The following is a 16,024-nucleotide window of genomic DNA, read 5'->3' as shown; positions in this document are numbered from 1 at the left end:
CATTCAACTTTCTGAGGTGTGTGGGGTTGAGGAGCCCAGCTTCTTCCTCAGGCAAATCCTCCTTCTCACCTCTCCAGGAAGCCCAGTCTGATGCCTGGCAGGGGCTCCTTTCTCCCTGCTCCCTCCGGCCTCTGCTTAGGTTCCTGTCACATCTGTGGAAACATTTTGTTCCTAGGCTTTTCTCATATTTAGATTAAGACTCTTTGAGGAACATGGACAATGTCTTTCCTGTCTCTCTCACTTCAACATGGATGACAAGGTTTAGTACAATCATGGGTGATTGTGTGCTGAGGGAATGAATAATGGAGTGAGATAATGAGCCCCCTCCTGAGGCCTTGGAGTATCGAGAGGCTCTTCCTGGGCTGTGTGTGAGGTTCATTGAGGACCAGGACCAGAAGCTCTTGTCTGATCGCTATGTGTGGACTTAGGGAAATGCTGGGATCAGGTGTGCTTTCCAGGTGCACAGGTGGTTCTACCAGCTCAGACTGAGGTGGGAGAGGAGCTGAGGGGGAGTAGGTAAGGTTGGAGATGTAAGAGAGGAGAGCAGACTTCAGTGGAGAAAGCTGTCAGTTGTTAGAACATGCATAGAAAACTGCATTATAGATCACAGTAGCCTGGGTGTGCTGCCCTGGATAAAGAGGAGCTAATGAGAGGTTCCTCTTAAGTGGGGGTATAGCTCAGGGGTAAAGCATTTGACTGTAGATCAAGAGGTTCCTGGTTCAAATCCCAGTGCCTCCTTATGTACCTACTATTTTGGTAGCTAAATTAACCAGTACTTCTTAGGAGGGCGTGATATTGCGAGACCAACAACATCACGCCCTCCATTAATTAATTGAGGGTTTTGGAAACCACCTTAGAGCCTCTCTCACAGCTATATAACCCTGATATCCATTTCATGCATAGGGCCTGCCTACATCCCCAACTCCACTACAATCAGCCAAGAGCCCAAAGGCTACTTTGACTTGAAATCTCCTGCCTCATGAGCATAGTGCACACACAGTAGGTCTCAGAAGCCACTTGAAGCACCCTTCCCGCCACCCTGTCCTTCTCCTTCTCTTTCACCCCTGCACACCCCACCTTCATCCCATGCTCACAGGGAGAAATGGTGCTTGGTTTGGCCCAGAGCTGGCCACTGAGTAATGAGATGTGTTTCTGCATTCCTGGGTCCCTAACTGGCAGTCTAGGATGGGGGACAGGGCTGAGACTATGCCAACAAGGACAAACACAGTCAGGAGGTGAAGACCTGAGGGAGGCTGTGGATGTCAGGAGGGTTACCTCAGTTACAGTCACTGATTGCTGAACGTCATTTGCGGAGCAGGTGCCAGCAGTGTGCTGTGCTCAGGGTTCTGAGGATGAGTTGCACCTTGCCCACATCTGGCAGCAATAGGAAGACCTCCAAAGCTTCCATGGGATGTCTGATTTTGATTCTAAGCAGAACCTCCAGGATGGTTGCCGGGTGAATGACTCTGATCACCTCTGATAAGTTGATTAACATCTGTAGTGTCTTATTTTATGAATCAGAACAATACTGCTAATGATAATATTGCTTTATTGTGTGTGTGTGTGTGTGTGTGTGTGTGTGTGTGTGTGTATTTAAAGCAGTTGAAAACAATGCCAAATACGCCAACGTAAATGTACCAGGTAAAAGAATTTTGCTGATTTGAAAAAATAAAAACCAACCATCTGTGTCCTGTTCACTGAAAACACATCTACAACAAGGATACAGACATGTTAAAAATAAAAAGACAGATGCAGGTGCCATGCAGTGTAGCTTCATTAATACTAGACAAAATAGATGTTGAGGCAAAAAAGCTTTACTAAGTGCTATAGTCTGAATCTGGAACATCCCTGAAAACCTCTCATTAAAGGCTTAGTCCTCAGAATGGTGCTATTGGAAGCTGGTGGAAACTAAGAGGTGGGCCTAGTGAGAGGCTCTCCTTCAGTGGGGTATGTCCTTGAAGGGGATAGCCTGACCCCAGCCCCATCCTCTTCCCCTCTTTTGTCACATCTCAGCCATGAGGTAAATGATTTTCCTCTGCTATGCGTTCCTTGCTATGATATGCTGCCTGGCTATGGGTCCAAAGGCAAGAAAGCCTAGTGGCCAGGGACTGAAGCTACAAAACTATGAGCCTGAATAACTTTTTAAAATAAAATTGGTAATCTCGGGCATTTATTACAGTAATAGAAAGCTGACTAACACTTAGAAGAGAAAGAGTCTTTCAGTATTGTTAAAAAGGTCAACTCACCATGAAGAAACAGAAATTCTGATTTTGGGTAAACCTAATTACAGCCCCAAAACACACTGAACAGAGGTAAATCAAACTAAAATGGAGAAATGGACAAATCTTCATTGGATCCCTTTTATGAAAAGTCTTAAAAACTGTCTTGTGAAGTGATACCAAATATTTAACCTCATTATTAATAAACTTGACCTAATTGAAATGTAAAGACTCTTGCACTTAACTGCAAAATATGCATTTTTTCAAGTGCACATGAAGTATTGATAAAATAACTATACTGAACCATAAAGCAACTTAGAATATCCAGAGTATTAAAATCATAAAGATTATTTTCTGATCAAAATAAAATTAAACTGGGGCTGGGTATATAGCTCAGTTGGTAGAGTGCTTGCCTTGCATGCCCAAGGCCCTGGGTTCAATCTCCAGCACCACAAAATAAATAAATAAAATAAAAATAAAAAAATAAAATTAAACTGGAAATCAATAACATCAAATAATTAGAAAATACAACAAGATTTATAAAATTCTCATGTGTTAAAAAGCTAAAAATTACACTTCTATATAATCTATGGATCAAAGAAGAAATTATAGTAGGCATTAGGAAATATTATGTACTAATTGATGGTGATGAAAATACTAGGTATTACAACTTGTGAGTTGCAGCAATAGCAGTAGTTAGAGGACAATTTATAGCCTTAATTCATCTATAATAATGTGAATAGAGTGAAAATTAACAAACTAAGAATTTATCTCAAAAAAAGATTTAAATGAATTGGTAAAACTAAATTCTAGGAAAGAATAATGAAGAAAGTATTAAAGACTCATTAATGAAAACATAAATTAAGGTAACAGAAAATAAAGGTAGGATCAATTAAACAAAAGCTGTTCTTTGAAACAAATAAGAATGATAATTCAGAACAAAGTGAAAAAAAGAAAATACTGGTAGTCCAACATGACATTCTTTAGAAAGGCTACATTAGCATAGTTTCCAATGACGTTAAAATGATGGTACAAGGATATTACAGGCCAGTTTTGCCTATAAACTGTAATATTAGATGGCATAGAAAGATTTTTAGAATCTTTATAATTTGCATGAAGACAGAGAAACTCGAAACTCTTTGCTTGGTGGTCTTGCTTCTCTCTCCCTTCTCACTAATCTGTTTTAGTTAGTTTAGCAGAACTGATCTTTTTTTTTTTTAAATCAATTAATTTACTTATTCAAATTAGGTATGTATGACAGCAGAATGCATTTTGATGAGCTGTGGTTCTTTTTAGAGAGAGAGGGAGAGAGAAATTTTAATATTTATTTTTTTTTAGTTTTCAGCGGACACAACATCTTTGTTTTTGTATGTGGTGCTGAGGATCGAACCCTGGCCGCATGCATGCCAGGCGAGCGCGCTACCGCTTGAGCCACATCTCCAGCCAGAACTGATCTTGTTCAATGGAAAATACAGTGTCAGAGCTATGTAGGTCCTAGCATATCTAGTTCCTAAGAGTTGATGGCAAAGCTTCACACTGTCTTGTCTATTGATAGGCCTTTTCTTCCTCAGAAGTCTTCCACTGGTCCCTCCAAACTTGCCTGTAAGTACAGGATGTGGTATGTATCTTCTGGCCGACTTGCTAGGATGTGTCTAACTCTGTTCAGCCCAAGAACATATTTTCTTGAAATAAAGGGAGATCCATGGAATTGTAGATGCCATGATGCACAGTTTGCAACTGCTTCCCAATTAATCTCATTCACTTATACTTCGATCTTTGTCTACATCCTGTGGCCATTAGTGGATTAATCTACTGTATGGATTAGCTGGGTGGTACTGGGGAGGTAGGGTGTGACTGAGGGAAGTAGGTCACTGGTAGTGTGCCCCTTTGGGGTTTATATTTTGCCCCTGGTGAGTGGTGTTCTCTCTCTTCCCCGATTGTGATTCCTGAGCTACTTCCCTGTACTACACCACACCCCATGATGTTCTGCTTCACTTTGGGCCCAGAGGAATGGAGTTGGTTGACCAACTCAGAAACCATAGCCGAAATAAACTTTTCCTCCTCCAGATTGTTCTTGTTGGATCAACACAAAAAGAAATAGAAAGAATGAATAATCTTAACTGTTGAAGATTGAAATGGAAATCATAATGTTATCTTTTTTGCCATAAAAATAGCAAAAGCTCGAGATTGTAGTTTCCATTCATTTATACTAAATGTTTTAGAAAGAAATAGGGCAAGTCTTAAACAAAAACGTTGGGAGAATAAAAAGTAACCAAAAATCCTGGCTAGAGTTTGGCCTGACTTTGGTCTCATCCCTTCTTTGTATGTTCCTATTTCTTCCTTTTGGAATGAGATGTTTACTCTGGGTGATTGTATCGCTTGATTTTAATTTTTACAGGGGCTCATAGCCAAGAGTTTGCTTTAAGTCTCAGAGAAGACTTTGGATTTGGAGTTTTGGGCAATTCTGGAACTGTTAAGACTGTCGGAAGCTCTTTTTACTTTGAGGTGGACATAAGTTTTTGGGGACAAGGTGTGGCTTGTTTTAGTTAGATATGATGCATCCCCTGAAAGTCCCTAAAATGATTAGCTCTTAAGAGCTGTAACCTAATCAATCCATCCTGGGTTGAATGGACTGACTGGGTGGTAGCCGTCGGCAGATGGGGCATGGCTGGAGGAGGCGATCACTGTGGGGGTTACTCTGGAAGGGTTTATCTTCCCTGTGGTCCCTTCCCCTCTCTTTTTGCTTCCCGGCCTCTATGTAGGGAGCAGTACTCCTCCACCACACTGTTCCACCATGAAGTTCTGCCTCACCGTGGGTTCAGAGCAATTGAATTAGTGCACCATGGGCTGAACCTATGAAGCTGTGAGGCAAAATAAACCTTTTGTCTATTAAGCATATGGAAAGATGTCAAATATCATTGCTTGCCAGGGAGATGTCACTGGAGTCTCAGCAGAACAGTTGAAATGGGAAAAACTAAGAATTCCACGAGTTGATGAGGATGTATAGCCACAGCAATACTCAACCTAGTGGTGGTAGTGGAATCCAGTATAACCAATTTAGACACCTGTCTGGCATTTTTAGTGTAAAAAATATGAGTACCCTATTACTTAGCAATATGAGTACCCTGTTACTTACTATATTCCTAGAGATAGACCTCAGAGATTGTCTATGAATATACAGGAATGCTCATAGCAGCACTTTCCTCATAGCCCCTGTTACAGTGTAGCTATCAGGTGTCCCCCCAAAGCTCATGTGTCATATATGAAAGAGTGTTGAGAGGTGGAATGATTAGATTGGGAGAGCATTAATCAATCAGTGGATTAATCTACTGTATGGATTAGCTGGGTGGTAACTGGGGAGGAAGGCTGTGACTGAGGGAAGTGTGCCTTTGGGGTTTATATTTTGCTCCTGGTGAGTGGTGTTCTCTCTCTTCCCTGATTGTGATATCCTGAGCTGCTTCCCTGTACTACACCACACCCCATGATGTTCTGCCTCACTTTGGGCCCAGAGGAATGGAGTTGGCTGACCAACTCAGAAACCATAGCCGAAATAAACTTTTCCTTTTCTAAATTTTTCTTGTTGGATCTTTTGGTGAAAGAGAGGAAAAGCTGACTAAAACAGCTCCACACTGGATGAAATTTCTATCTATAGTATATACATGAATAAATGGTGTTTTATCATAACACAGAATAATAAACAGGAGTTAAAAATAACAAATTATTGCCATAGTGGACAAATGTGGGTGACTCTAATTGACATGAAGTTGGGTGAAAGAAGCCAGACTCAAAAGAATAACTAGTGTCTGATTCCATGTAGACACAGCTCCAGAGCAGGCCAACTCATCCACACTGATGGTCTTGGAGGAGGGTATAATAAGGAGGGAGTCCACAGGAGCCTCTGAGTGCTAGAGACTAACTGTGTCTTATTATTCAGGTGGTTACACGTGTGCATATGTAAAAATCCATCAAGTAGTACATAAAGATTTGCACACTTTATTGTATAAACTATACTTCAATAAAAGTAAATTAAGGCTGGGGTTGTGGCTCAGAGGTAGAGCACTCACCTACCATGCGTGAGGCACTAGGATCGATCCTCAGCACCACATAAAATAAAAAAATAAAGCAATTGTGTCCACCTATAACTAAAAAAATAAATAAAAATATTTTAAAAAGTAAATTAAAAGGAAAACATGTCAATTACATTTTCATTTCTTGAATGTCTCATTTGATTCATTCAAACTATATCTGTGTTCATTTTGGTAGTCTTTCCTCCTCGATTCAATTTCGATTTTCCTCTTTCATGTAAAATGCTCTGATTTATTCTAACAGCTTCATATGTGGGGTGTTTGCAGGGTGAGTTCCAGTGTTATTCTTCTTGACTCAGTGAATGGTGCTGATTCCTGGTAAGTCTATTTGTTCAGCAAACAGTATGTAGAACTTAGCATGTGCCAGTGCTATTTGAAGTGCAATACATGGATTAAGTCATCTATTCTATACAACAACCCGTCAAGTGTGTACTCTTATTATACACATTTTACGGGTTTTAAGCTGGATCACAGGGAGGAGAAGTGATCTGTCCCAGGACTTGAACTCAGGCTGTCTGGCTTCAGAGTCCAAGCTTTGGCATCTATGTCACCCTGCTGCTGGGAGCATGTCCGGGTCCTTGAGCTGTATTGGTATCAGTTCTTTAATGCTTCAAGGATTCCTAAACCTACTTCTGATTATTTCCTGGAGAGGCTCATTCTGTATCATTCTACATCTATATTAACTGAATCTTCTTTCCTAGATTATAGTTTTGTAGAAAGTGCCCTGAACTGAGTATTGGGCCAGGAGAGTCAGGCCCAATTTAGGAGGGGCCTAAGTGTGTCCGAGCAGACACCTCAATCTCTGGAGTTTGTGTTTGTGGGGGCCTACCATGAGGTCCCTGGCATTAGATGTGAGGGCCATGCTAGCAGCCGATGCTTCTCCAGGCTGCAGTCTGCACCTGGCCCTGAGGCTGGGAGGACACAGGCTGAGGGCTTTTGAGGAGGCAAGACTGTCTGTTGTAGGCAGCAGGGGGATGGGTTTCCTCTGTCCCAGGCCTGGCAGCTGCCAAGAGCTCTCATCCTGAAGCAGTGACTAATAAATTACAGGAGGTCGGGGGTGTGTCTGTAGGAGTGAAAGAAATAATGAAGCCTCATAGGAGTAGGAGGGTGTATAGTTTGGGGGAAGGGCATCTGACTACAGATCAGGAGGTCCCTGGTTCAAATCCTGGTGCTCACTTCTTATTCCTGTTCTTTACCTATTCTAACAGACCCCTGAAATTTCAACTTCTTTAGTACCCACCAGGATAAACATTTTTATCACAACCAGCAAATGCTGAGGCTTTACTGTGGGTTGTTCTTAACCACCAATATAAATTAGAATCATTTGAGGAGTCTATAAAAGTGCCATTTCCCAGGCCCCACTCCAGGCCAATTAGATCAGAATGTCTTACAGGGAGAGGCTTGTCTCTTCTCTTCCTCTTCTCTATACTATGGAAGGAAGACATGATCCTAAAGTTGGGGACAACATGTTGGATTATGGAATTAGGGCTTTGGAATGAAAGCCATGTAGGCTAGAATAACCCCAAAGATGGTGTGTGGCCTAGTCGGACATATATGATGGTAGGACACTAGCAAGTGCACATTGGAAGGTGGAGAAATCCAGGGTGTGACCATCCAGGTTTAGATGGCTTATTACACACTCATAAGTAGTAGGGGGTATAGCTCAGGGGTAGAGCATTTGACTGCAGATCAAGAGGTCCCTGGTTCAAATCCAGGTGCCCCCTTGCCTAGAGTCTCATTTTAGATACCAAAGAGGAAGGCTTCTAAAGTAGTGAATAACAAGGAGTCAATAATGGCTCATGTCCATCCACATTGGCCCTAAACTCCTAGCCCTGTTCCAGGCCTCTGAACTGCAGTGTGTTCATTTGTACTCTGGATTCTGCTCAGGTGACACCTCTGTACTCCTCTGTAGAAGGAGACAGAAAAGGGCTGGCTGTGAGGCTCCTCCAGGTCACATCTGGTCATGCTCTGGCACAGGCTGTCTTCTAGGGAGTCAACAACAAAACTCCCTCATTGCATGAACATCTAGCCCCCCCCTTTTTTTGGTACTGGGGATTGAACTCAGGGGCACGCAGTCACAGAGATTCATCCCCACATCCCCATTTTTATATTTTATTTAGAGATGGGGTCCCACTAAGTTGCTTAGAGCCTTGCTAATTGCTCAGGCTGGCTTTGAACTCATGATCCTCCTACCTCAGCCTCCTGAGCCACCAGGATTACAGGCGTGTGCCACCACACCCAGTGAACCCTAGCCTTCTAAGAGGTCTGTGGTGATTAGGAGCCCAGCTTCTTCCTTAGGCAAATCCTCTATATAACCTCTGCAGGTAGCTCCTCCTAACCCCCTGGGCAGGGGCTCCTTACTTCCTGTTCTCTCAGGTCTCGGCTTAGTTTCCTGTTGCTTCTGTGGAAATATTATGGAAATAGTTGTCCCGAAGATCAAGGACAATGCCTTCCTTTTCTCTGTGGCCTCAACAGGGTCCAGTACCTAACAAGCTCCATGATCATTTGCGGAGGGAATGAGTGATGGAGTAAAATAATGAGTCCCCTCCTGAGGCCTTGGAGTATGGAGGAGGCTCTCCCTGGGCTGTGTGTGAGGTTCATTGAAGATCAGTACCACGGTCTGATGACTGTGTGTGGATTTAGGGGAAACACTGGAGTCAGGTGTGCTTTCTAGGTGCAAATGTGGTGCCTCCAGCAGTCTGAGAGTGGAGATTGAGGGGACTCATTAAAGTTGGAGATATAATAGGTAAAGTCACATTCCAATGGAGAAGGCTGGCAGTTTCTATATTTTTACCAAATTTTAGAACCGTTTGTTTTATATAACTCCTATCACCACCATTCATGCTGTTGCAGTTGTTAGTACTGTGGATGATGTAGTTGATACTTGCTGTTTACTTTAATGCCAGATCTAGTTCATGGCTATTCATTATTTTTGCTTTTGGCGATTGCTGACACCACCATTCTTATTTTTGTAACAATTGGTATTGTAGGTTCCATAGACACTGGACATTTATTTTAATGTTGAATATGGTTTGCTTCTGTTGTTGATGTTGTTTGTTTCTCCCTTTTTCTGTGAGGTCCGGGGAATCTAGTGGCACACTACAAGTTCACAGAATAGAGATTCTTCTGTTAAGCTAAACCCAGCCAAGAGGCAAAATACCTTTCTCTCCAAACAAACTAACCATGCTCAAACTTCAATGATACTTTAAAATAAAAATAAAAGAGACAAAAACTTCAAATTAATGACCATATTTCAAGTAGTAATGTCTAGGAGGACCATCCACAGATCCCACTCGTAGACATCCATTCTTTCAACAAAAACAGAGACTTAATACAAAGGCTGTGGAAACCATACTCATGAAGGGTCTCAATCTATATAACTTTAATTGTCTTTTAGAATATATAGAGGTGTGAAATGAAGAAAAGCAATCATAGAGATTGTATTCCACTGTATACAATACAATTGGAAGATCTACAAAAAGAATACCACTCTTTTGAGACCTGTATGGAAAATGGAATCCTCAAGCTCTGACACAATATAAACTGTATCAAAATATACTAACCATCACCAAAGAACTTTCAGGGAAATTGTACCTCAAAGCCCATTTGGAAATGGAAAAATTCACATCAACATTATAGTCCAGAATATTTTGGCAAGAGAAGACTGGGCCCTAAGCAGGTTAACAAATAAGAGTATAAGAAAAATCTATCCTAACAGATGCATAAAATCCAGCACAAGAATACAAAGAAATATGAAAAAACAAGGTAATATGTGGCTTCCTAAAATTTATCATTCACCAGCAAAAGTACTGAAGTGGATGAAATAATTCAAAAGATTGATGATAAAAATGATCAATGAATTTCCAGAAAATACAAAAAAACTTCTGAATGAATTAATGAGGTCAATTTAGGATATAAATGAGAAATTCAATAAGGAGCTAGAGATATGAAAAAGAACCAAGCAGAAGTCATAAAAATGAAAAATGACTAAAAAAGGCCAATAGATTTCCAATAGAGTAGAACACGCTAAAGATAGAACCTCAGAGCTGGAAAACAAAGTGGCTAACCTTGAACACTTAGATCATATTTAAGAAAGGAAGGTAAATAACCATGACCAGAATATACAAGACTCAGGGAAACATTAAGATTGCAAAATTAAGATGTATTGGTGCCGCAGTCCAGCTGCAGCAGAATAGCCGGGGGATGACGAATAACTTGCGTACGTTGATACAGCAGGAGTAGGAGCCGTTTATTGTAGGACAACAGAGGTATTTATACATTTTGCACAGCTTATCTTAATTAGCATAAACTAGATACATCAGTCAACCAATAAGAATCTCCAAACTTAATGGCTCGCTTTTGTTACTTTTCAAACCACTCCCTCTGGCATTTTGTTAGGCACCATCCAGACTTGTTTACGAACTCTAACATTCCCCTGGCAAAATACCAGGTGTTATTTTGACTTGTTTACAGACCTTAACACATTGGAATTGAAGAGGATTGTGAGATACAGGCTAATGGCATGGATATTGTTTCTTCAGGGAGATAATAGAAAACTTCCAAATTTTAAAATTGAGATGACATCCAGATTCAGGAGGCATTCATAACCCCATATACAGAAGATCAAAAAAGATCCTCTCCATGACACATAATAATTAAAATGACTAACAAACAGAACAAGAATAGAATTTTAAAAGCCTCAAGAGAAAAACATCAGGTCATAATTGGTAGCCACCAATCAGAATTACTTCTGTTTTCTTAGTAAATCAGGAAGGCTTGGAATGATGTGTTCAAAACTTTGAAAGAAAACAATTGTCAACCAAATAACTGTCAACCAGGATCATTACATCCACCAAAGCTATCCTTCAGAATTGAAGTAGAAATAAAAACCTTCCAAGATAGGCAGAAACTAATAGAATTGTAAGCCAGCATTACAGAAAATTCTGAAAGAAATACTACACACAAAAGAAATTAAAAAAAAAAAAACCCAAACCAAAAAACCCAGAAATCACAAATGGAAAAATCTCATTAGAAATTTTTAAAAGAGGGCTGAGGCTGTGGCTCAGTGGTAGAGTGCTTGCCTAGCATGTATGAGGCACCACATATAAATAAATGAATAAAATAAAGGTGCATACATATAAAAAATCTTAAAAAAAGAAATTTTAAAAAGAGTAGTTAAACAAATGAGAAGAAATAACAAATTAAACATTAGAAATAAATAAAAGAGGCATGAATTAATAAACATCTGTAAAATAACATTAATATAAATGTAATTGAAAAACATGGACTGGAAGAATGAATTTAAAAAAAACAAGGCCCAACTATATGTTGTTTGCAAGAGACTTACCTTACAAGCAAAGACAGCCAGAAACTGAGTCTGAAAGAATGGATTTTGATATACCATGCAAATGGAGTTCCTGAAAAAGCATGAGTACCAACTCTTATATCTGACTCAGAATACCTAAGCAATTTTAAGGCAAATAAACAATGCTATAGGCATCACAATACCTGACTTACAATTACACTACAGGGCTTTAGTAAAAACTGTATGGCATAGAAAACAGACATATAGACCAAAGATACAGAATAGAAGGGATAGAGGCAAACCCACATAGATACAGTCATGTGATTCTTGACAAAGTTGCCAAAACACATTGGAGAAAATTAAACCTTTTAAACAAATGATCCTGGTAAAATTGGCTATCCATAAGTATAAGAATAAGACTAGATCCTTATCTCCCACACTACACTAAAGTCAACTCAAAATAGATCAGAGACCTAGAAATTAAACCAGAAATTATGAAACTCCTAGAGGAAAACATAGGGTCAACACTCCAACACATAGGTACAGGTAATAACTTTCTCAATAATACCCCTAAAGCTCAGGAAGTAGTACAAAGAATTAATAAATCAAATAGCATTTAATTTTAAAGCTTCTACACAGCAAAGGAAATGATTAAGAATGTAGAGAAAGAACTTACAGAGTTGGAGAAAATCTTTGCAAGCTACTCTCTTGACAAAGGATTAATATAAGAAAAACTTAAAAAACTTACCCCCAGTCAATAAAACCCCACAAATAACCCACCTGGCCCCAAGGCTGGGAAGACACAGGCTGAGGGCTTTTGAGGTGGGGGGTGCTGTCTGTTGTAGGTAGCAAGATGATGAGTTTCCACTGACCCAGGCCTGGCAGCTGCCAAGAACTCCCATCCTGAAGCCATTCATAGGTCACAGGTAGTCTGGGTGTGGCTGTTGGAGTGAAAGATATTAATGAAACCTCATTGACATAAGAGGGGGTATAGCTCAGGGGTAGAGCATTTGACTGCAGATCAAGAGGTCCCTGGTTCAAATCCAGGTGCCCCCTACTGTGCTAAATTTTTAATCACTGAAGTGCATCCAGTGTTTTGTGTTCTGCTGTGGCCAAACTTGCTGGGAGGATGATAAATAGTATCACTCTCTATCCCACAACATCTCCAAGTGCTGACTAAATAGCCTTGCTTGCTCTGTAGTGTTTGTATTACAGAGAAACACACTGAATCAGAGTTACCCAGATTAACTTGCATTACTGCATTATTACTGGCTGACTTTATTCAAACCCAGATCACATGCAGTAATTCTGATCAGCAGAACTCAGGTCAGGGAACTTTAATTTGGGGGAGCACTGTCCCCTGCTAACATCTACCCTAACAACCAATGATTCTAACTGGCAGAAAAATTGTTGGAATTTACATCATCATATCATTGTTAAGAACATTTCAGAGGAGACCAGTAATGAAGTCCAGCTGGTGTCTTCAGTCCCTGAGTAAAGGACAGTTGGGTCTGCAGGGACAGACAGTGGCCAGGTGGGTGGAGGTGAGCAACTGTAGGAAAGGCATGCAGGTTAGATGAAGCTACAGGTGAGGAGAAGGTGACAAACTGTAGAGGCAGAGCTTTGCAGGGGTGGTGGAGGCCCATAATGGAGGCCTGGACTCCCTGCAGTAAAACTCAGCACTGAAGCAGGCTCATTAGGCGACACTGGTTGCTTTGAGTAAGATCTTGGACTGAGGAGCACAGGCAGATGCTCTCTGGTTTTGCTCTCAGAAAACGTATAGAAAACAGGGTCTTTTCTCTTCCTCAGTCCCCTAACGTTGAATCTTCCTGCAAGGAGAGACCAGAGGGGCAGAGGTTCTCTTTGTTCCACCCCTCCCTTTCTCCTGCTGCCCCATGTGACCTCCGTGCCCCAGCCCTTCAGTGCTCTTGGCTCTGCCTCTTTCCTTGGGTGGGCAATTCTCTTGCATTGGTTTCTTTTTCTTCTCATTCTGTCCCCAGCCTGTGCACCCCCTTGGCATGTTTTGAGGGTCCCCAGTGGTGTGAGCCTTTTGAGAAAGGGCTCTGCTTGCAGCCTCAGAAGCCAAAGTCAAGGCCCCTTCCTCCCTTTGTCCCTCTGTCACTTCTGGCCCACCAGGTGCCCGAGACTCACACTGCACGTGCAGACTGAGTGGCACAAATGCAGGGCAGCTCCCCACTGTTTTGTGCACAGAAGCTCTTCCTCATGAATGTGGACTCTATTATGAGCCTGTCACCAATCAGGTGTGTTTTGTTTGGATATTATTAATTACTGTCATTTTTTTCCAGGTCTATAGCATGGAAGGGAACAGTTTAAATTACTATCTCCAAACTGTGAGTCGGAATTGCTCAGTAAGCTTTTTAGAGAAACACATCGTCCCTAGTTTCTGTTCCCAGAGGATCTCATGTGGGAGTTCTCAGGGAGAAGCATGAAGTTTTGCTTTTGCCCAATCCTGCTCCACCCTCACCTCCACAGGGTCTGCTGAGCAGCCAGCTCCTTGAGTCTGGCTCTTCTAGTTGAGTTTAAGGAGGTTCCAGCTGCAGACATCCATGACATTAATGCCTCACCTGGGGACTAGAGAGGGGAGGGTGCTGGTCTTAAGTAGAGGTGGAAGGCAGGTGTGGACACAGGAAGGAAGTGTAGGATGAAGGAAGTAGGTGACACTATCGAGTGCATATCTCCTGGAGAATCCAGGGTGTGGCCTTTCATGTTTAAGGTGCTTACTGCACACTCCTAGGCAGCAGTGGGTATAGCTCAGGGGTAGAGCATTTGACTGCAGATCAAGAGGTCCCTGGTTCAAACCCAGGTGCCCCCTTGCTGGAGGCTCTTTTACATGCCAGAGAGGAAAACTTCTAAAGCCCTGAAGAACAAGGTGTCACATAGTGACCACGTCATCCATCTTGGCTCTTAACCCCTAGTGGTTCCCAGGCATCATCCCCTGGCCCAGAGCGTTTGGTGAACAGAGCCCTTCCTCATCATGTGGACTCCATTATGACTCCATCTCCAATCACATGTGGGGGTTTTGGGCACACAACCACAGTGTGCTCACTTGTGCTCTGGGTTCTGCTCTGGCCACATCTGTGTCCTCCTCTCCAGAAGGAGACAGCAGAGGGCAGGCTGAGAGGCTCCTCCAGGGCATGGCTGGTCATGCTGTGTCACAGACTGTCCTCCAAGGCAGTGACCAGGAGGCTCCCTCATTGCATGGACATCCAGCCTTATAAGAGGTCTGCGGGGTTGAGGAGCCCAGCTTCTTCCTCAGGCAACTCTTCGTTGTCACCTCTGTGAGAAGCCCCTGCTGACCCCAGAGGGTCCTGCCACATCAGTGGGAATATTTTGTTCCTGGGTTTTTCTCCTGTTTTTACTAAGACTTTTTGAGGAACAACGACAATGTCTTCCCTGTTTCTGTGACCTCAACATGGATGACAGATCAGGCACTTACCAAACTCCATGACTGTTTGTTTGGGGAGGTTCTCCCTGGGCTGTGTGGGGTCCACTAAAGACCCTGTGTCACTGGCTCTTGTCTGATGACTGTGTGTTAGAGAAGCACTGGAGTCCATTCCAGGTGCTCTCCGCAGTCTGAGGTGGGATGGGACCAGCTAAGGTTGGAGATGAAAGAAGGGAGGGCAGACTTCAGTGGAGAAAGCTGGCAGTTTGCTGGAACATGCAGAGTGGCCAGGTGTGGTGCTGAGGATGAAAAGGTGCTAATGAGAGGCTCTGCATGAGTGGGGGTATAGCTCAGGGGTAGAGCATTTGACTGCAGATCAAGAGGTCCCTGGTTCAAATCCAGGTGCTCCCTTGCTGAAGACTTTTAGATGACAGGTGTGGGAGGCTGCCATGTCATGTGACAGTCACCCCGGTGATCTGGCTACTTTTAAATGGCTGAAGAAGTGAGCGGTACACAAGAAAACTTCTGGACTAGTAAATAACAAGGAGTCACATACTGGCCCAGGTCAACCATTTTGGCTCTTTTTTTTTTTAATGTTTTTTTTTTTTTTTTTTTTTTTTTTTTTTTTTTTAGAGAGGGGGAGAGAGAGAGAGAGAGAGAGAGCGAGCCATTTTGGCTCTTAACCCTCAGCCGTATCCCAGGTGGGAACTGAGTGTGTTCACCTTGTGTTCTTGATTCTGCTCAGGCCACATCTGTGTCCTCCTCTGTAGAAGGAGATAGATGCTTGTTTTGAGGTTCCTCCTAGTCAGGGCTGGTTATGCACAGGCTGTCCTCCCAGGCAATGACCGTGAGTGTTCCTAACTGCATGGATGTCCACTTTCCAACAGGTCCATGGGGCTGAGGAGCCCAGCTTTTTCTCTATCAAATCTTCTTTGTCACCTCTCCAGGAAGCACCTCCTGACCCCTGGCAGCAGGCTGCTTACTTCCTGCTCCCTCAGGACTCTGCTTAGAC

At 42.3% G+C, this 16,024-nt stretch overlaps 5 non-coding genes across 5 annotated transcripts; all 5 read left to right on the top strand.

The window, feature by feature from the left end:
• The first annotated feature begins 666 nt into the window (after positions 1–666).
• On the top strand, positions 667–738 carry Trnay-gua (transfer RNA tyrosine (anticodon GUA)). Its single transcript has one exon. It is a non-coding gene; the product is annotated as a tRNA-Tyr (tRNA).
• A 7,218-nt stretch (positions 739–7,956) lies between these two features.
• On the top strand, positions 7,957–8,028 carry Trnac-gca (transfer RNA cysteine (anticodon GCA)). The gene has a single exon. It is a non-coding gene; the product is annotated as a tRNA-Cys (tRNA).
• A 4,565-nt stretch (positions 8,029–12,593) lies between these two features.
• On the top strand, positions 12,594–12,665 carry Trnac-gca (transfer RNA cysteine (anticodon GCA)). Its single transcript has one exon. It is a non-coding gene; the product is annotated as a tRNA-Cys (tRNA).
• Positions 12,666–14,370: 1,705 nt separating this feature from the next.
• Trnac-gca (transfer RNA cysteine (anticodon GCA)) lies at positions 14,371–14,442 on the top strand. The gene has a single exon. It is a non-coding gene; the product is annotated as a tRNA-Cys (tRNA).
• Positions 14,443–15,351: 909 nt separating this feature from the next.
• Trnac-gca (transfer RNA cysteine (anticodon GCA)) lies at positions 15,352–15,423 on the top strand. The gene has a single exon. It is a non-coding gene; the product is annotated as a tRNA-Cys (tRNA).
• Positions 15,424–16,024: the final 601 nt, after the last annotated feature.

This window comes from Urocitellus parryii, chromosome 3, assembly GCF_045843805.1.
Source record: "Urocitellus parryii isolate mUroPar1 chromosome 3, mUroPar1.hap1, whole genome shotgun sequence".
Lineage (NCBI taxonomy): Eukaryota > Metazoa > Chordata > Mammalia > Rodentia > Sciuridae > Urocitellus > Urocitellus parryii.
Note: the sequence above shows the minus strand (reverse complement) of the source record. Positions and strands in the feature narration are given on the sequence as shown.